A 22036-nucleotide genomic window follows, 5' to 3' on the forward strand; every position below is an offset into this window, starting at 1 on the left:
ATAAATGGTACAGGGAGAATTGGTTTGCCATATGCAGAAAAATGAAACTGGACCTCTATCTCTCACCATATGCAAAAATAAACTCAAGATGGATCAAAGACTTAAAGGCAAGACCTGAAACTATAAACATACTAGAAGAAAACCTAGGGAAAATTTTTCTAGATTTGGCCTAGGCAAATAATTTATGACTAAGACCTCAAAAGCAAATGCAGCAAAACCAAAAATAGACAAATGGAACTTTATTAAACTAAAAAGGTTCTGGACAGCAAAATAAAAAAAAAATAACAGAGTGAACAAACAGGCTGTAGAATGGGAGAAAATATTTCTAAACTATGCATCTGACAAGGGGCTTTTAAAATTATTTATTTAGAGACAAGGTCTCATTATGTCTGGTCTTGAATTTCTGGGCTCAAGCAATCCTCCAACCTCAGCCTCCCAAGTAGCCAAAACTACAGGCATGCACCACCGCTCTAGCATCTTATTATTTTTTATTAACTTTCTATTTTAATTATTTAATTTGGAGACACCAATATCTCTCTGCGATTTAGAGACATATTACGCAAAGCAATATTAACTTATGAAAAAAGTATATGGAAACTACATGAGAATACACTAACCAAGCAATACGTTCTATTAACTGAACATTTTCTGAGTAAATTAATATTATTTTTAACGTAACATATTTTAGGGGAACAGGGTGAAGAGTATATGAGAGCTCTTTACTATCTTTGCAACGTTCCCGGAAGTCTAAAATTAAATAGCTTAAATTTTAAAAAAAGATAAAAAATAACATGGTTTTGACAAGTGGGAATAAATAAAAGTACGGAAGATATCATGGGAAAATTATATATTTGATAATAATAATTATATGTTTTATACTTGTTACATAGATATCATTGATTAATTCTGTTTTCACCTCAAAACTTACAGCTGATAGACTTTCAGGAAACACCAGTGTTTTGTGGGCTTTAATGTGAGAAACACTACCCTAGGTATATACTGTATAAGGCAGACAGGCAGGCTATTTTGTATCTTCACGATGAAATTGCAGCAGAATAAATTGGATACTCTGTGTTCGCTACTTTCCCAGAACTAAAGAAAACACAATCTTGGTGAACGAAACATGGGAAGTGGACTGTTTCCAACAGCTTTTATTAATTACTTTTTTCCCTGATGACTGAAAAGCTGATGTGATAATTAAATAACAAAAGTGTCCTACTTCAGGCAGAGGGAATACGATCCTCTTAGTACTACTCGTGGGCCAGAAGGAATAAATCCATTGTTCAGAAGAAATTACAAAATCTTATTCCTATAGACCCTCTTAGCATGAAAGGGCCTCCTTCAGCAGGAGCTCTTTCGGTGTCCTCCTTCAGTCTGACTCCCTGCTGACCACAGGATGCCAAGCCCAACTTCCGCTTAGCCACCTGGCTCCCCCGGAGTACTCAAGGGAATGAACCAACATGCTCCGAGGGCACTCACCAAACACAAACTCTATAAAAGTCTGAATTTAAAAATCTTATTTTTATTTTGCATCCCTGTATATATGAGAATGGTTAAAGCTTTTAATAATATAATACCAAAAAAGAAAAGAAGAAACAACTAAAATAGCAATACTGTTGACTTAAAAACAAAAAAATAAAAAACAAAAAAAACACGAAAATCCTTCATGACATGAAATCATTTTCTAAAGTATTTTATCTTGTGATTCACCATATGAGGATGAAGTCATGTCACATAGATATGTATAAGAATGAAATTTTGTTAGATGCCTGGTAATTTATTTATTGCTTGATAGCTTAAGGACACTTACCTTAAATATTTGTATACAATTTTAAATATAGTAAAATTAACATTAAAATCAAACAAAAATAAAAATAAATAAGCAAATCCTCATTTGCTTAATATAGACTTATGTCAATGTATTTATAAACTGAATTATATGATAAAGCTCTTGCAAACTATGACTAGTGTTCATTTGTTCTGTCACACACAGTTTCCAAAGAAGGCATAGTGTTTGTAGTAGTAGGATATATAAGTCAATAAATAGCCTTTTGAAGGTGATGGAATGTCAAAACAAAGCAGAGGTATTTGATAACCACCAAAGCATTTGTTTGTAGTATATGTCAGTATGATGGATATTATTCTCAGTAGTCTAAATTTTTACCCAATAAAGAAATAAAAAATTTAATGTAGCAAATTTCGAACTCTGACTAATGTTTTGAATTAGTTTGATATTTTGCCATTGAATAAAATAAGTAAAGTGTATTACAGCAAAACTCAATATAAAGGTATTTCCTATTACAGGACTGTAAATTAGGGAATTGATTGTTTATGTAAACTTAATCATAGACACTTTTTTATTTTAATAAAAGTACTTATACTCTATTTGCTGTTACATAAAAACATCACTTTTCCTTTTGACTTTTATTGCCACATTTTGAAATATCAGCTGTGAACATTTGGACAATGCCTGCCTTAAATACAGGTTAATATTATTTCTTGTTATAAATCAGGAAAAGCATAGAAATACCATTAAACGGTACATACTGGGACACTAAAATGAGTTGTTTCTTAGGGTACTGAGGGAGCCAAGTAGAAAATACAAAATAATAATTTTCAAAAGTTCATTAAATTTTCATCGTTTTAATTTTACTTTACATTTTGTGATGACATTTCTAAAATCATATATTTATACAAATAATTTATCTATAAATAGCTTTATTTGCATATTTTCTATGCTTTACTTCAGTAGTAACATGTATATATTTATACATGTAATGTATTTACACACATAAATTCACAGGTAAAGTGGTATATTAGTGGGGTCTTTTTCACAGCAAAAGTGAAGCATGATCAAAACTTATTATTCCAGGAACTTTACACGTATTTTAAATAATATGCAGGCAATACTTACAGCAGCCTTAAAAATAAGTTGAAAATAAAAAATAATAATACATATTTCTCTGTTCACAGTGAATCTTAGAGAAAGAAAACAAAGAATATTTTAATGCAATGTATCAAGTGTAAAGTAGAAAATGTAAATAAATACAATTGTGTTGAATGCAAACTTTTTTCCTCTTGTGTAGGTATGTAGCACAATATGTGATGGTATGAAACACATACAAACAGAAATGAAAGATTTAACAGTAATAGCAACAGAATTCAACAACAAAATAAGAATATCTTATAGTAATACTATTGGTAAATAATTCACACTGTATTTAAGAGTGTGGCAATAATTAATTTATAAAACAACTATATTTGTGTTTCCATGTTATAGGTGAGAAAACTAAGTTACAGTAATGTTGAATTCCTTTCTCAGAATAAAGGGATTTGAATTTTTAGGCTTTCAATATTTTCATCTCAAAATTCTACGTTATATTTACTTGGGGTGTGTGTGTGTGTGTGTGTGTGTGTGTGTTTAAATTCTTTGGTTTTAGAAACTTGCGTTAACTTAATTCAAGAGTGAAAATTGAAACATCTGAACTTGGATGCTGTTAACTCATTTAACCAATTATTCATTCTTCTACTAGCATACTGTCTTTCTTGTAGTTGGAAGGGAACATTTATTAATTAATTATTTGATTATTCTTATGTCTCAAAGTTAAAAGTCCTAGTAATCTAACCTCACAAATGTACAGAGAACACTCACACACTTCAATTTAAAGATAATTTAAATAATAATATTAAAGTACATAGGAAAGCCATCAATATTAGAAGTCACAATATGTTGATATTTGATTTAAAAAGACAATATTGTTTTAGTATATTAATCACTGCTATTTGCGATGCATATTCTCCATCTCCACCTTTGTGCTTCATGATTTTCAAAAACGAATATATGGCAAACTGTTTTCTTCTTTCTTTCTTTTTCTTTTCTTTTCTTGCATTTATTTATTTATTTATTTATTTATTTATTTATTTGCATTATAAAGACACCATTCTCACCGTCTGGAGTGACAGACGAGGAGGATGCAAACAGCTCTAGCTATTTTGTTTTGACATTTGTCTACTGGTGGGTGGTGTGTTTCTCAGCCTTTACTTTTTTGTACAAACCCTCTGGACCGGAATGTTCGTTCACACTGGATTACAATATGATGGGTCATGTAAGAAACAGCTATCTAAAGCATTTATAGCCACAAATATTAAAAGGGTAGCTTCAGCAATTAGATTCCCACAGAAAATCAGTGTTTGTTTCAACATTTTTTTAAAGAAATAATCTTCATTTTTTTAAAAGAATTAATCTTCCATTTTAGAGACAGCAATATATATAAATCTTCCATTTAGAGACAGCAATAAAACAGTTTTTAAAAAATATTTAATTTTCTCGATTTTGGTCTGACGTGCTCATTACTTATCCAAACAATGGATATTTCAGTGAGAATTCTATTTAATTTATCTGAGTTCATTTTTGGCTTAATACAAGGTCTAGAAATCTTGCTCCTAGATATTTACCCAAGTGAAGTGAAAACTTATGTGAACACAAAAACTTACACATGAATGTTTATAGCAGTTTGACTCATAATTGCCAATAGTTGGAAGCAACTAAGACATTATGTATGGTACTGTAATGCACATACAGAATATTATGCATGTGTTTACACTCAGAACTGTACAACTCAAAAACTGAACTCTAATTTAAATTATGGGATTTAAAAACAATGTATCAATATTGTTTCATCAAGCGTAATAAATGTACCACACTAATTCAAGATGTTAGCAAGAATTGTGAGGAGGTGAACAGTGGATATGTGAGAACTCTGTAATTTCTGCACATTTTTTTCTGTAAATCAAAATCTGTTCTAAAAAATTAAAGCCTATTAAAAACCAAGCTATAATGAACATATAAATTTATTTTTTAAGCAGAAGAATTATATTGTGACATGAGCAGAAATCATTTATAACAGATGTGAAATCAGCACATTTGAGTATAGATTCTAATAGACAAGGCAATAAAGGGGTGGATAATAGTGAAAATCATTTTAATTGCTTCAAAATTTTCAGTAAAGAAAGAAAAAACACCTTAATCTCAGAATAAGGATATTTAAGTGTCAGAACTTCAAGATTAAAAAAACTGTTTTAAATAAAATTTTGTTTAAAGCCAAAGGAAAAATGAAAAGATGGGTTATAATTGATACTATCAAGTAGTATTATGTAAGAATGTCTTGAACTATTTTATAACATTGCCCTTCTTATTCTCATCTATGAGTGAAATATAAAATTGTTGTTTGGCCAGGTACAGTGCTCACATCTGTAATCCTAGCACTCTGGAAGGCTGAGGCAGAAGAATCACTTGAGCCCAGGAGTTTGAGACCAGCTTGGGCAACATGACGAAAACCTAACTCTACAAAAATTGCAAAAGCTAGCCAGGTGTAGTGTAATGTGCTTGTAGTCCCAGCCACTAGAGAGGCTGAGGTGAGAGGATCGCTTGAGCCGGGGATAGGGGTCGAGGCTGCAGTGAGCTCTGATCACATCACTGCACTCTAGCCTGGGTGATGAAGTGAGATCCTGTCTCAAAAATAACAAAACAAAATAAATGTTTCCCATAAATCACTCTGATTTTGTGGGGAAAATGCAAAAAGTCAAATAATTGTGCCACTTGCTAATTATGTTCAAGTCCATTTATTTATACAAGTATCTGTATTCTTATCTGAAAAACGAGAATGTTATTATCTAGTCTGTGTACATTACAGAAGTGCATTGGGCTTCAACTAAAACCAGGACTTTATAAAAACTTTGTAATATTTAAACCATTTTGTAAATATAAGAAAGAATCATATTATAATTGAGGATTTACTAGATAACAGAAATTGTGTAGGCCCCTACTTACTTGTTACTATTGCCAGGCACGCACTGTGTTAGACAAAACATCATATTTTATTTCGGTATCATAGAAACAAATTATTTGAAATTAGATTGATCTGAGTTCAGTTCTAGCTATGACCAACTGAGTCATCTTTAGCATTTATACCTGAAAGCTATGCTTTTTTTTTTCTCTATAGAATGAAGGTAATAATATTACCTGTCTTATAACTTTGTAAGTAAAACTGATTATTGCTCTAATGTATATGTCAGGTATATGTCTTACAACTTTTAAATTTGAAAATTTAAGCCCTTCAATGAGATTTAAATAGATTCAAAATTGATTAAAATATGTAATTGGGATATATGTTATGATGAAACATCCCTGGTTGAAGATGCTGCTTCTGAGGTCTGTGAGGTCTATGAGGTCCCTCCCAGCCACAGCAGCCATTAACAAGGCTCTGCAGAACCCCTAGAGCCTTGGGATTAGAACAGACAGACAGCCACTATATTATATTAGAAGGTTATATGATGCCATGCAATTAATAAGCCAAAGAATACTACACTGAATAAAGTTCTCCCAATATCCATAATTTTTGAAATTACTGCCACAATCTAAAACAAAACCAAAAACACCTTCCTAAGGCAGCATTAGAAAGCTTCATCAGCCATGTTCAATTTAGATGAAAACATGATACCATCCCTGGTTATCCCTAAGTTTCTCCTATGCAGTGAAAAGAGACAGAATGGAGAACATAGCACCATGCATTTTTGCTCTAAAAATGTTTACTTTGTTTCTCAAAATAAATTTGAATTTGGAGGTCAAAACACATGACAGATGAATAAAGAGAGAGAGAGGTAGGGAGACACTACATGACATTTATCACAGGTTAGTCACCATTATAAATAATGTTCCAATAAACTAATTTTACCAAAATAGATTTAGTGGAAAGGTAAATAGAATAAGTGGAAAACAAACTGCTGACGACTGAGGTGTAGACATATCCTGAGAAAATCAGGACAGTGACCACAGACTTTTCTTGCTAATAGTTTGACTATAACAGGAAAGAGTAGGAAATTGAAGGAAAAATATTTAAGGTTTTTTTTTTTTTCCCCTCTCTCTTTTTGTCTTAATGGAAATACATTGGAGCCTGTGTATTTCAATGCAAAGAAACAAACATGAGTTACAAAGTAGTTTCCAAGAAGAGATTAAAAGAGTCTGAGATAAAATAAAACCAGGGAAATGACTTAGACTTCAGAGAGGCAACTTTTGTCCATCTCAAGGAACATAGAAAATATCCATGAGTTCAAGGGTAGATGAATTCGTAAATGAGAGGTATATGAAATTTAGCAAGTTGGTGTCTGTTTTCATTTTATATACTGTGGATAATGTGGATAAAATGATATACAAAAGACTTGAGAGCATAGTGAAAGTCTGTAGTCACCACCAAAGGGCCTAATGAAGAGTGATTCGTGACCTGTAATCGAATTGTCAAGTGGTGTTGAACTAACAGCAGATATTGGAAATCATGAATTTCTTTTCTTTCTTTTTTTTTTTTGAAGGAAAATTTGTATTTTAATTATTTTTATGTACAGAAAACTCAACAGTGTACATTTAACCCAGCTTAGTGGCAAGTTCTTTAGCCTTTGCCTTTTCGAGCTTGGCGATACGAGCCACAGACTTGGGACCCACGACATTGCCGCCCCAGTGACGGCGGATCTCATCGTATCTGTCGTTGTAATTGGTCCTGATAGCTTCCACCAGCTTAGCCAAAGCGCCTTTGTCTTCCGAGTTCACCTGTGTGAAGGCGACAGTGGTGCAGGTCTTCCTGTGGACTAGACGGCCCAGTCTGGCCTTCCCCTTGATAATGCAGTAAGGGACCCCCATTTTACCACACAGGGCAGGCAAGAAGACAACCAGCTCGATGGGATCCACGTCATGTGCAATCACCACCAGCTGAGCCTTCTTGTTCTCCACCAAGGTGGTGACGGTGTTAACTCCTGCTCGAAGGACAGGTGGTCTTTTAGTGGGGACATCCCCTTTGCCAGCAGCTTTCTTCTCGGCCCGGGCCAACAGCCTCTGCTTCTTCTCTTGCTTTGTCTCTGGTCTGTACTTGTGGGCCAGCTTAAGCAGCTGGGTAGCTGCTAATGACTCTAGCATTTTCGTTGTGTAGTTTATTCTTCGGCATCTCTTACAAGTGTAGGTATGGGAACAGAACAAGTAATTATATTAATGGGATTGATTTATTAGTAGCAATTTCCTATGTGGGTCCAGGAAAAGGCAAAATGAGCATGATAGTTGAACATGCAGAAAGAGAATATGAAATCATTGGAGAATTTGGTGAATAAAGAAAGGAAAAGTGAGGAAAGGACTAATTTGGAGAACAGGCAACATAATAATAAAATGATGATATGAATAGTATGATTAATGTGAATAAGTAAGAATCATTTGATAATTACTGTGTGCTAGGAAATGTTTTTATTGTTCTTGTTGAATCTTTATAGCAAAAAGATAAAGTTGATACCATTATCTAACATTTTACAGAGTTAACTGAAGCACACAGATTAAGTAAACAGCCCATGAGCACTCAGAGAGCAAGTGATTAAAACAAGCTAAAGAAAATGAAAGTCAAAATGTCTTTGAAAATACGGTGAACTGAAAGTCAATGAATAAAATAATCAAAAGATACGATGTTAAGTGTCAGGTAGAATATTAAAGTCTAAGATTTCAGGAGTAGAGAATTTCAGTTGATAAGATACATACATACCCAAGGAATTGTGTTGGTAAAATAGAAAGCATTAATCATTCAGATACATAACAATTGTTTTGAACCCTAAAATTAAAAAATAATTTATGGTAACTGCTGATAAGAGGATTTAAAAAAATCTATCTCCTCTTTCTTATTCTCTCAGCTCAAGCCAGATATCTGAGGGGTTTTTCCTCAATTTTGTTGTTGTTGTTATTGTTTTGTTTTGTTTTTTGTTTTTTGTTTTTCTAATGGCTCTCTTTATAACAAATTTATCGGGTAAACATCATCTGCATTTGTCTTCATCATAAGGACTGTGTGGGGGGCATGCTTATTTAAGTCTAATAAAATATAAAGATAACATTGGAAGTATCAAGAAATTATCAGTTATAGGTGGAAGCAAGTTCATTTTAGCATTATGTTTCTTGGACTAATAGTTGGCATTCACATGTAAAAAGAGGAACCACTTATTAAAGTCTTCAGAGCCCAAGGAAATGGTCAGTAGGTAGATGGTAATCAAGAAGTGTGGTGATTGGTAAATAAGAAAGCAACGGATGGAAGCAGAATAGCTTGAAATCAACAGTGGGAGTAAGTCTGAAAACTATCTATTTGCATCCAAGCTTTTATTATATGGTGCCAATACACTACACAGCCCAAGGGAAGCAGTGCCCACACAGAAGAGCCCAAATTTGGTTAAGGCAAGGCAGTAGTGAAACTATTCTACTGAAAAAAACAAAAAAATAAGAGAACATTATTTAATGATTGAATGTGGTAGTTTCATAGTACCCAGGGAAAGTGGGGATGCGCTTAAAAATGTGAGATAAAAGTTGACTAGAGAAAGAAAGAATCTCACCCAAATACAGATCTGATCATCTGTATATTTATGCGATTCTTCTCTAGGAATGTTTTCCTGTTCAGTAGAAATGAGGAAGCAGGTAAGTAGGAAAAAGAACTACATTTTTTGAAGATGACCTAGTATGACAGAAATAAAAAATATAAAATTAATCAGTCCAGTGTTTTTTGCTTTTAAAAAATTGTGCAATGTTCTTTTTTCAGTGTAATCAATGAAGGCTCTGAGTATTGTATTATGTCTCATTGTTCAAAGAATTCTCATACCTGTAGGAATGTTGAAAATCAAGTCAGGAAACCAGGTCCTGGGAAATACTAACCATTACCCTAGAGCAGTAAGTGGAGATTTGAAACATACCCAACACTGGTACAAAAGACCCTAAGTTATGCACTACATTTTTCATGCACTCTTAAAAATGCACTGTAGTCTGTGATTAAACATGACAGTAATGATCAAATCTGTACTTTACATTTGTGAAGATAGATTTACAGTAATTTACCAAGACTCAATCATGGATGCAAATTTGCAGTCTGTGATACGCATAAATGACATAGTGAGCCATTTATTAAACAAAAATCAACAATAGCTTCACTACTATCATGTGCTTAACACTTGTATTATCTAGACACAGATTTCCTTTTATTAAATAGGTAACATTTATTATTTTATTGATATTTTCAAGGGTCATAAATAAAAATGAGATTTAATTACATGAGTAATACATCCTTGGACATCTAGCTTTTCTCCTGGTTATAAAAGATTGGTGTAATACTGGGCACAAGGTCACCCCTGAGTTGTAATACTAGTTCTTTGACTTGTCAACTATGTGATTATAGGCTCCTGCACTCACCTAAGCTATGAGGCAGTATTAGTACCTATTCTATAATAGGTATCATAATAAAGTTATAAATATAAATGGTAAAGCACCATATCTGGTACATGTGGAGGCTCACAATTAAAGCTATTTGATATCATTATTAATTTTATTATCCTAATTTATTCTGAGTGTGGCGAGAGAAACCCCAGCAAAATATAAGCCATGTCACAAGCCCCCTTACAAACTCTACTTGACTTCGTGTATTGTTAGATGGACATGGATGCCCAAGGAAGACACTCAATGGTTGAAAAATTCACCAGACCTCAGAAAGAGCAATAAGATCTGTACTTCAGAATATGGTGAAAGGGAACTTTGGGAGCTGTTTAAATATTATATCATGGAGTATCACAGTATATTTTTTCTGTATTAAAAATGGTGTATAGGTCTTTTTGATTATGTGATTTAAAAAATGGAAAGGTCTTAAAAAAAGCAGAAGATATGAAAATTGGGTTGGCACAATGGTTTATGACTGTAATCCCAGCACTCGGGGAGGCCAAGGCAGGTAGATCACATGAAGTCAGGAGTTTGAGACCAGCCTGGCCAACATGATAAAATCTGGCCTCTAGTAAAAATACAAAAATTAGCTGGGCATGGTGGTGGGTACCTGTAATCCCAGCTATATGGGAGGCTGAGGCAGGAGAATCACTCGAACCCAGGAGGCGGAGGTTGCAGTGAGCCAACATTGTGCCACTGCACTCCAGCCTGGGTGACAAGAGTGAAACTCTGTCTCAAAAGAAAAAGAAAATTGATCTTCTGTTTGTTCTTACAGTACGCTACAGTACAATAATGAATGGTTAGGGTAAACTTCAGTAAACGCAAAATTAGACCAAGAGAAAAGATTTTTTTCATGGTAGGTAATAGACTCATCATTGTGAGAGGTTGTAAAGTCAAATAATATGATGCGGATTTAAAAGCAACTGATTAATTAATTATTCAACACAAGCCATGTAATTGCAACCTGAAGTAATTTCATAAAGGGTTAAATTTTAAAAACTGGATATTAATGGTACTATAAAATGTTATATTCAAAATTTTAGATGAAACCATTAGTGTTGTATAATGATGACAGGAATGTAAAGATATTTACATAGACTCTTATAATGAATCTAGTTCTCCTTATTTGATTATTAGAGAATGTTAGAAATATTTCCTCTACAAAAGAGATATTTACCCTTTCTTTTATTATTCTCTTCCAGATTACCCTCTCATTAATATCATTAGTGGATTATAAGAAGAATGACTGTTAAAACTATTGCCAAACACATGTGTAATTAAACAGCAATAAGGGATTCGTAGGAGAGATTTGCAAAAGAAGCTGAAGAGATTTTTAGGATACAGGCTGTCTAGAACCAGAACATTGGTGTTAGGCAAGTCTCTCTCGTTGAGTTCTTCACAATCTATATATTTTTAAATGTATTACCATAGTCTAAATACGTTTTGAGTTGTTGGTGATATGGCAAAGAACAAGACAAAGTTGTTGATCTCTATAAAGTTTCCTTTCTAGTGTGAAAGATAGAAAATAAATCAACACATAATAATTTCAAAGGTACATTTTAGCATCTGATAATTCCCAGTCTGATAGAGAGAGGTGCTGCCAGATAGTCATGTTAATATAACTTTCATTTGAGAATAGAGCATTTTTCAAATATGAGTAAGCAAGTAGTAAATATCCTATATTACACCCATTATACGATAGCTACCTTAGAGTTCATGATCATTTGCTGTTTTATGATTAGACGTTCAATTTGTACAGCAACCCAAAGCGAACTACGCATTTTTACCAAAAAGAAAATCATTATTTAGTGAAAGAGAACTTGATCATGTGTCCCAAAACCTAGGACTTCCTTTTGTGTTTCTCCCATCAAAGTGTGTCGCAAGATTTTAATGCATCCTGACCTGAAATGCATACTTACAGCAAAAATTGAACATATTGAACTAAAAGAATCAAAAGACATGGATGCTTGTAATGCAGTCTGAACAACTGTTGACCTTTGGCTTGCCAAGGGCCCAGCTTGAAACTGGCAGAGTTTAAGGTTAGTTTGAAAAGTCCCAGGAATATCCCAAAAAAGTACCAGAAAAGTCCCAAACATCTCATATTTTGCATTCAAACATCCAAGGAAAATCTACAAAAAAGGCACGCCTATCTCAGAGAGGTAGTGGATATAAAGTATATTGATGTGTCCTCCATATGATTTTTATCAAGATGTTTAAAGCACCTAAGATGTGCTATGCAGAGCCTGTCAGTATATCTTTAAATTTCTCCAGATTTGAATCTCGTGTTATACCTCTCAATGCATCTATTAGTCATGATGTCTTTTATCAGGGTAAAATAATTAGCTTATATGCAGACTAAAATTGAACCATAAAATCAGATAATTTAGTTAAACTGATCTAGAACAGCAGCTGAAATTGAAATTACCAATTAAACAATACAAAGCCTATACCAGGACTAAGATAAGCTTCGCCTAGAACTTTTACCTCCATTATCAGATCTGAGCAGGAGGATTAAAACTTTTGTTTCAAGTCACTTCTGCCTCTATCAATAAATAGTTAGGGGGGGGGGTGTTAGAAATCATTCCTTCTACCTACTACAACAACTCCCAGCACAACAATCAGCCTTGAATCTAATGAGGCTAATTAGGCCCATGAACCCACTTATGTTAGTTATCACTGGAAGGCCCAGAATCCCAAGTCATCCGTCATCTTCTGCAAACTAATGTTTATATGGCTACTTACATTCTTATTTAATAACCCTTCCTCAATTCCTAAAATCCTTCAGCCACTCTTCAACTTCTGAAACATGTCAAGTAGAATCCTATTTAATACCATTATTTTTCTTCCCCAACCCCTAAAACTCTGCAAATTATTCATACATCATCATCATCAAACTCTTCCCTAAATATTTTCTATACCTTCTTGTTCTAAAGAAAATTTAATTTTTCCCTCAGGACTCTGATTTCTCTGCAGGGACCCACAAATCTCAGACCTCCCCCGTCTATAGGTATGGTATGTGTCCTCCTTAATTCTTGCTGATACTGTCATACAATTCTCCTTTTATCCCTAAAGCTCCCAGTTTTGAATCTCATGACATCAAGTTAGATCATTAAACACCTTTTATTATTGGTCATATATATATACACACATATGATGGCAATTTTATTTTTATATATCCTTAGTACGTTAGTTCTTATTTCACAATGATTTTATCACCTGCTCACATACTATATTCTATATGATTCCTCTTAAATTTTTTTGTTATTTCAAAATATATAGTCTTTCCAAAGGCGCTGAATTCTCATGCCTTTGCACTTCTTTCCCCTACTGAACTCATTTTTCTCTCTGTCTCAGTTGCTCATAGAAATACCTTATACCGTGATGTTATCAAGAACTGAAAACTGGAAACACTTCATAGTCTAATTTCCAAGTCTTCCAAATTCTGAGCACCAAAGAACAGTGCACTTCTTCTATAACTCAAAAAAATCCTTTGACATTAGATGACTCCAATCCATGGATCTTTTTCTATTTGATGCCCTTTCCCCCATTTTTAACAAATTAAAATTGTATGGTCTTATCAGCTGAACTTTGTCAACTCCTAAATTTATATGCTGAAGTCCAAATCCCCAGTACTTCAGAATTTGATTGTATTTGGAGAAAGGACTTTCAAAGAAGTAATCAAGAAATTGTTAAGCAATAGGAACTCGAACATTTGAAAAATTCACAGCCTACCCATATTTCAAAAAACGATAAAGTTTGTTCTGGAGAGAACACCAAGGGTATAAGTGTACAATCAATCACTCAGTAGATTACAGATGTGACTCATGGATCTGTTCAGCCACTTCAGCAGAATCCAGGAAAAGAGTTGGGTTATACAAGCATAAATACTTGCCAGGACAAAAAGAGACCAAAAGGGACAAAATGTAGCAAGAGTATCAGACTTCTGGGATCCTACAGGATGAGAAAATAGAGCTATCTGGCTGTGAACATGCCTTATCCTTTAAGAAATGAGAAGGATTAACCCCAGAGGTAATTCTACCCTTGACTTGGAGAGCAGTGGCTCAAGGGGGTGAGGCTGACCCCTTCTTAGTTTCAGTGACTCAGGCTACTCTTATCCTGGGTTGCAGGCATGGGGTTGCCACCCTGGCAGGCTTAAAGGACAGAGTGTTGGGCTGAAGAGGATTATTCTCAAAGCTTAAAATCCAATGGAATTTGCCCTGCTAGGATTTGAACTTGCTTAGGACATAGGACTTATTTCTTCTTTCCAATCTTTCGCTTTTGAAATGAGAATGTCACTTCTATGTCTGTCCCACCATTGTAGTTTGAAATCAGAAAACTTGTTCAGTTTCACAGATCCATACCTGGAGAAGAATTTTGCCTCAGGATGAATCATAACTTGAGTCTTATCCACCCTTGATTTAAATTAGATTTTTGGAACTTAAAATGAGTGCTGGAATTGCTTAAGATTTTTGAACTACTGGGATAGGAGTGAATGCATTTTGTATGTGAGATTTTTGGGGGCTCAAAATGGCGAGTGTTATGGGCTAAATTGTGCCTCCCTTCCAATTCATATGCTGAAGCCCTCACCCCCAGAACTTCAGAATGTGACTGCATTTGGAGATAAGGCTTTTAAAAAGGCAGTCTGATTAAATTAATTCTGTTTGACTTGTGTCCACGTAAAAGGAAATTTGGACACACAAGAGACACCAGGGATGCATGTGCACAAGGAAAAGCTATGTTAGAACACAACAGAGGGTGGCTACCTGCAAGTCACGAAGAGAGGCCTCAGGAGATGCCAAATACGTGACACCTTGGTCTTGGATTTACAGCCTCCAGAAATATGAGAAAAGAAAATATTCTGTGGTTTAAACCACTCAGTCTCTGTCGTTTTGTTATGGCAGTCTTATCAAAAATAATTGATGGATGTCAATTTCTTAAAATTTCTTTCGTTCATGCACTTTCTCCTCTCTTTCCTCCTCATATTGTATCATATTGGCTTTGCAGAACCACAACTCTGTAAAATTCAATGCCTGTCTATTCTACACATGTACCACACATCTGGGTATATCTGGAGGAAAAAATATCATACAAAACCATATTGACTGGTCTTGGTTTGAAACAAAAACCACAGAAAACAACCGAGCCCTTAATTGCATTGCAATTATACCATAATTCCCCAATGCATTGACTTTTCCACTTGGTTAAGAGATTATTTTACATATTCTTTTCTTATCTCAAAGTTCTGACACTTAAATATCCTTATTCTGAGATTCAGATGTTTTTTCTTTCTTTACTGAAAATTTTGAAGCAATCAAAACAATTTCCACCATTATCCATCCCTTTATCTCCTCATCTATCAGAATCTATACTCAAATGTGCTGATCTCCCATCTATTATAAATGATTTCTGCTCATGTGACAATATAATTCTTCCGCTTTAAAAATAAAATTATATGTTCATTATAGCTTTGTTTTTAATAGGCTCTAATTTTTTAGAACAGATTTTGATTTACAGAAAAAAAATGGTCAGACATTACAGAGTTCTCATATACCCACTATTCACCTCCTCACAATTCTTGCTAACATCTCGAATTAGTGTGGTACATTTATTTATTACACTTGATGAAACAATATTGACACATTGTTTTTAAAGCCTATAGTTTAAATTACAGTTCACTTTTTGAGTTGTACAGTTCTGATGTAAACAAATGCATAATATTCTGTATGTGCATGACGGTATCATACATAATGTCTTAGTTGCTTCCAACTATTGGCAATTATGAGTCAAACTGCTATAAACATTCATGTGTAAGTTTTTGTGTTCACATAAGTTTTCACTTCACTTGGGTAAATATCTAGGAGCAAGATTCCTAGATCTTATATCAAACCTATGCTAAGCTTTGTAGAAACCACCAGGCTGTCATTCAAAGCGGCTGTTCCCGCCAGCAAAGAATTAATGTTCCTGATGCTTTATATCCTAACCTGCATTTGATGTTGTTAACGTTTTGGATTTTAGCATTTCTAATAGTTGTGTCATGGTATCTTGTTTTAATTTTCAATTCTGGAATGATATATGTTGAACATCTTTTTATATGCTTAATTGCCATGTATATATCTTCTTTGGTGAGATGTCTGTTCACATCTCAATCTTTGTACTTTTAAATTAACTCCTACTTGCTTTTGTCTACTCATAAAACATTATCCCTGTAACTCATAATTTCTTTATTTTATTTTTTATTTGCTCTATATACAACTCTCTCTCTCATAAAAAAGTAAAATTGTTTTTTCATGTTAAAAAATGATTTATCTTTTCTTACATACCCTGGTAGATGTCCCCATTTTTTGTTCCCCTTCACATCTCCCTTTGGCCTTTCCCCTCATTTTCTCCAAATTTATAACAATCATTTACCCTACTATTTAAGTATAAATACTATTTAGAACTCTGTGTGCTACATCAAATGGTTGGTTCCAAATACTTTTCATTTAGTATATCAAAATCATTTTACAGAATCTACTACTTCCTGTCTGTTGAAAAATTTTCTTCACCTGGCTTTCAATAAATGTGATAAGTGCAGTTCTACCTCATTAATTGTTCCTTCCGACCCTCCTTTGTAATTTTTCTCTCCCCTATCTTAATGTTGTAATGCACCATGACTCAGTCCTTGATCACCATTTTTTCTTTACGTACATTTCATTCTTCGGTGACTGCATCTAATCTCATGATATTGATTACTATCTATTTGCTGATGACTCCTAGATTTATATTTCTCATCAGATTTCCCTCTTTCTTAAATTCCACATTCATAAATGCAACTGCCAGTTGAATATCACTCCATGAATTTTAATATGCATTTCAAAATTAGCAAGTCCATCATCAATAACCTGGTCTTTCCTCTGCAGTTTGCCCACCACCGTCTTCACATTACAAGTAGAAGATATATTCATCTTCCCAGTTGTTAACGGTAAAGACCTCGGATGTATTATTTACCATCCAAACAGAACTTTGGTTACTAGAGGGTGCATCATAAATAATTAAATTACATATATATAATACCTATATGATTATATATTATATTTTTACATATATAGCTATATAATTACACACATATATTTATATGTAATATATAATATATAAATAATATGTATTATAAATATTATCATATATTTATAAATATTATATATAGTATTATTTATATATTATATATTATATATAGACAGATAGCTATTTAATGTTTATAAACTAAAATTATTTATCATTTTTATGAATCTATGAAACAACTATATTACAAAAATTTTAAAATAAATGTTTTTCAATAAAAAATTAATAGATCTTAAAACATAACTTGAGGAAATCATCAGCCAGGTGTAGTGGCTCACACTTGTAATCCCAGCAGTTTGGGAGTCTCAGGTGGGTGGATCACCTGAGGTCAGGAGTTTGAGACCAGCCTGGCCATAATGATGAAACCTGGCCTCTACTAAAAATACAAACATTAGCCAGGTGTGGTGGCAGGTGCCTGTAATCCCAGCTACTTGGGAGGCTGAGGCAGGAGAATCACTTGAACCCAGGAGGCTGAGGTTGCAGTGAGCCAAGATTGTGCCACTGCACTCCAGCCTGGGCAAGAGACAAAGACTCCATCTCAAATAATAATAATAATAATAAAGAGAAACAAAATAAAAAATGACATAGACATTATAATTGCTCTTTAGGCTTGGATTTATAGTGCCATATCCTGGCTCTGCACCATCATTTTATCTTCAGACTCACATATCCCACTCCCTCCTAAATATCCCTGCAATCATAGTTTCCAAGTTGCTACATATGAAGAGAAACATCTATATCTGAAGATTGCCTTCTCTTTCAGTATTCCGCAGAGATCCTGGACTTCACCTGGATACAGGGTCACGATAGGAATTTGCATTGTCTTCCATTGGGCGGAGGTGTTTTTCAGTGTGAATAAAGAATAAATTTTATATTTGGAAATCAGAACAGTAGCTGTGTAAACCACTAGCTACTTAAATCCAGTTGCTACTAAAATTCAGTGATGAACAAAATTCTAATTTTATACACAAAATGCAAATCTATGATGTTATGAGTCAGGTATTGCTTCTCTTTGTGGAGAAGTTTCTGACTGGCAATTACCCAACTAGGACTTCTGTGTTGCTAATGGCGTTTGGCTTCTTGATATATGTGCTAGTCACATAGTCATAATCAATTTGTTTAAATTCACTAAGCTATAACTCTTATGATTTGTACATTTTGCATATATATTTCAACAATATTTATTTTAAATGTTAGAAGTGTTAGCTTTGTGCGTTGAGAAGGCTTTGGAAAACATTAAAAAGGAACAATAATCACCCTAGTTCTCAGGTTGTGGCCTCCAGAAACAACATTATATGAAATCAGGGTTCCTTAGAGAAATGGTTGATTTTAGATTTGCATCATGATATGTACCAGAGAAACATGAAAAAAATGTTGTTATATCAGATAGCAGGGAAGCCAAAAAGAACTTCTAGAGTAACGTCAAAAGTTCAAGAAATCAACTTGAAGAGGCTCCCACTGATCATAGTACTATCGGAGCATCAAAAAGGAGTAAGTGTCATGGATCAAATACATTAAAAATGTTTAACAGTTTTAGTCATAATAATTCTAAAATCAACATCAACCAATTGGTCAATGTTGGAGGATTCAAGAAAAAATAGCTAATTGTTTTTAAAATTTGTAAATAAAAAGGCCGGACATGTTTGCTTATGCCTGTAATCTCAGCACTTTGGGAGGCCACGGCAGGCGGAAGAGAGCAGTGGATCTCCCAGCACAGTGTTCAAACTCTGATAAGGGAGAGACTGCCTCTTCAAGTGGGTCACTAACTCCCATGTATCCTGACTGAGAGACACCTCAAAGTAGGGGCCATACTCCTACAGGAGAAACCTCATTCAGGAGAGCTCTAGTTGGTATCTGGCAGGTGCCCCTCTGGGATGAAGATTCCAGATGAAGGAACAGGCAGCAATCTTTGCTGTTCTGTACCCTCCACCAGTGATACCCAGGCAAACAGGGTTTGGAGTGGACCTCCAGCAAACTCCAGCAGACCTGCAGCTGAGGGACCTGACTGCTAGAAGGAAAACTAACAAACAGAAAGGAATGGCATCAACATCAATGAAAAGGACACCCACACAGAAATCCCATCCGAAGGTCACCAACATCAAACACCAAGGGTAGATAAAGCCACGAAGATGAGAAAAAAACAGCCCGGAAAGACTGAAAATTCCAAAAACCAGAATGCCTCTTCTCCTCCAAATGATCACAACCCCTTGCCAACAAGGGAACAAAACTGGACAGAAAATGAGGTTGACAAATTGACAGAAGTAGGCTTCAGAAGGTGGGTAATAAAAGACTCCTCTGAGCTAAAGGAGCATGTTCTAACCCAATGCAAAGAAGGTAGGAACTTTGAAAAAAAGGTTAGACGAATTGCTAACTAGAATATCCGGTTAAGAGAGGAACACAAATGACCTGATGGAGATGAAAAACAGCACGAGAACTTTGTGAAATATACACAAGTATCAATAGCCTAATTGATTAAGTTGAAGAAAGGATATCAGAGGTTGAAGAGCAACTCAGTGAAATAAAGCGAGAAGACAAGATTATAGAAAAAAGAGTGAAAAGAAACAAACAAAGCCTCCAAGAACTATGGGACTACGTGTAAAGACCAAATCTACGTTTGATTGGTGTACCTGAAAATGACAGGGAGAATGGAACCAAGTTGGAAAACACTCTGCAGGATATCATCCAGGAGAACTTCCCCAACCTAGCAAGACACGCCAACATTCAAATTCAGGAAATACAGAGAACACCACAAAGATACTCCTCGAGAAGAGCAACCCCAAGACACACAATTGTCAGATTCACCAATGTTGAAATGAAGGAAAAAGTACTAAGGCCAGCCAGAGAGAAAGGTCCGGTTACCCACAAAGGGATGCCCATCAGACTAACAGCAAGTTCTCTCAGTAGAAAGCCTACAAGCCAGAGGAGAGTGGGGGCCAATATTCAACATTCTTAACATTCTTAAAGAAAAGAATTTTCAACCTACAATTTCATATCCAGCCTAACTAAACTTCATAGGTGATGGAGACAAGCAAATGCTTTACAGACAAGCAAATGCTGAGAGATTTTGTCACCACCAGGCCTGCCTTACAAGAGCTCCTGAAGGAAACACTAAACATAGAAAGGATCAACCAGTACCAACCACTACAAAAACATACCAAATTGTAAAGACCATCGATGCTATGAAGAAACTGCATCAACTAATGGGCAAAATTACCAGCTAGCATCATAATGGCAGGATCAAATTCACACATAACAATATTAACCTTAAATATAAATGGGCTAAATGCCCCAATTAAAAGACACAGAGTGGCAAATTGGATAAAGAGTAAAGACCAATTGGTGTGCTGTCTTCAGATGCATCTCATGTGCAAAGACACACATAGGCTCAAAATAAAGGGATGGAGAAATATTTACCAAGCAAATGGGAAAGAAAAAAAAAAAAAAAAGCAGGAGTTACATTCCTTGTCTCTAAGAAAACAGACTTTAAACTAACAAAGATCAAAAGAGAGAGAGAAGGGCATTACATAATGGTAAAGGGATCAGTAAAACTAGAAGAGCTAACTCTCCTAAATATATATTCCCCGAATACAGGAACACCCAGATTCATAAAGCAAGTTCTTGGAGACCAACAAGGAGATGTAGACTCCCACACAATAATAGTGGGAGACTTTAATTGTCAATATTAGATATATCAATGAGACAGAAAATTAACAAGGATATCTCCAGGACTTGAACTCAGCTCTGGACCAAGCAGACCTTTACAGAACTCTACAGACATCTACAGAACTCTCCACTCCAAATCAACAGAATATACATTCTTCTCAGCACCACATTGCATTTATTCTAAAATTGAGCACATAATTGGAAGTGAAGCACTCTTCAGCAAATGCAAAAGAACAGAAATCATAACAGTCTCTCAGATCACAGTGCAATCAAATTAGAACTCAGGATTAAGAAACACACTCAATACCGCACGACTACATGGAAATGAAAACACCTGCTCCTGAATGACTGCTGAGTAAATAATGAAATGAAGGCAGAAATAAAGATGTTCTTTGAAATCAATGAGAACAAAGACACAATGTACCAGAATCTCCAGGACACTTTTAAAGCAGTGTGTGAAGGGAAATTTATAGCACTAAATGCCCACAAGAGAAAGCAGGAAAGATCTCAAATCAACACCCTAACATCACATTTAAAAGATATAGAGAAGCAAGGGCAAACAAATTCAAAAGCTAGCAGAAGGCAAGAAATAACTAAGATCAGAGCAGAACTGAAGGAGATAGAGACACAACACACCCTTAAAAAAAACAAACAAAAAAAAACAAACAAAAAAAACCCAACAAATCCAGGAGCTGTTTTTTTTAAAAGATCAACAAAATTGACCACTAGCAAGACTAATAATGAAGAAAAGAGAAAAGAATCAAATAGATGCAATAAAAAATGATGAAGAGGATATCATCACCAATCCCACAGAAATACAAACTACCATCAGAGAATACTATAAACACCTCTACACAAATAAACTAGAAAATCTAGAAGAAATGGATAAGTTCATGGACACACACACCCTCCCAAGACTAAACCAGGAAGAAGCTGAATCCCTGAATAGACCAATAACAAGTTCTGAGATTGAGGCAGCAACTAATAGCCTATCAACCAAAGAAA

The 22036-nt window shown here is 34.6% G+C and overlaps 1 pseudogene across 1 annotated transcript; it reads right to left on the reverse strand.

Moving 5' to 3' along the window:
• Window positions 1–7347: 7347 nt before the first annotated feature.
• On the reverse strand, window positions 7348–21570 carry LOC112622985 (annotated as a pseudogene). The gene is made up of 2 exons (XR_003119067.1): window positions 21562–21570; window positions 7348–7927 (listed from the first exon to the last, which is right to left on the reverse strand). The product of XR_003119067.1 is annotated as a 60S ribosomal protein L7a pseudogene (transcript).
• Window positions 21571–22036: the final 466 nt, after the last annotated feature.

This window comes from Theropithecus gelada, chromosome 4 (assembly GCF_003255815.1).
Source record: "Theropithecus gelada isolate Dixy chromosome 4, Tgel_1.0, whole genome shotgun sequence".
Taxonomy (NCBI): domain Eukaryota; kingdom Metazoa; phylum Chordata; class Mammalia; order Primates; family Cercopithecidae; genus Theropithecus; species Theropithecus gelada.